Source organism: Rhincodon typus, chromosome 12 (genome assembly GCF_021869965.1).
Source record: "Rhincodon typus isolate 14 chromosome 12, sRhiTyp1.1, whole genome shotgun sequence".
Lineage (NCBI taxonomy): Eukaryota > Metazoa > Chordata > Chondrichthyes > Orectolobiformes > Rhincodontidae > Rhincodon > Rhincodon typus.
In genome coordinates, this window is record NC_063343.1 from 66,143,041 (window position 1) to 66,143,273 (window position 233).

Below are 233 nucleotides of genomic sequence, written 5' to 3' on the forward strand. Positions count from 1 at the left end.
GTAGCTGCAAATTCACCAGAAAAATCCATCACCAAAACGAGCTGTGATGAGGTTCCACCATGTAACAGAATCCATTTTGTTTCGAGTTCCCATGTTTAAAGTCCTGGTGCTTTTTTGTTTGACAATGGAAATTTGCACCAAGGTCACAATTAATCTGACTTCAAAGTAAAAAAGCATAGGAAGAATCTGAGATAACAAGGTGTAGAGCTGGATGAACACAGCAGGCCAAGCAG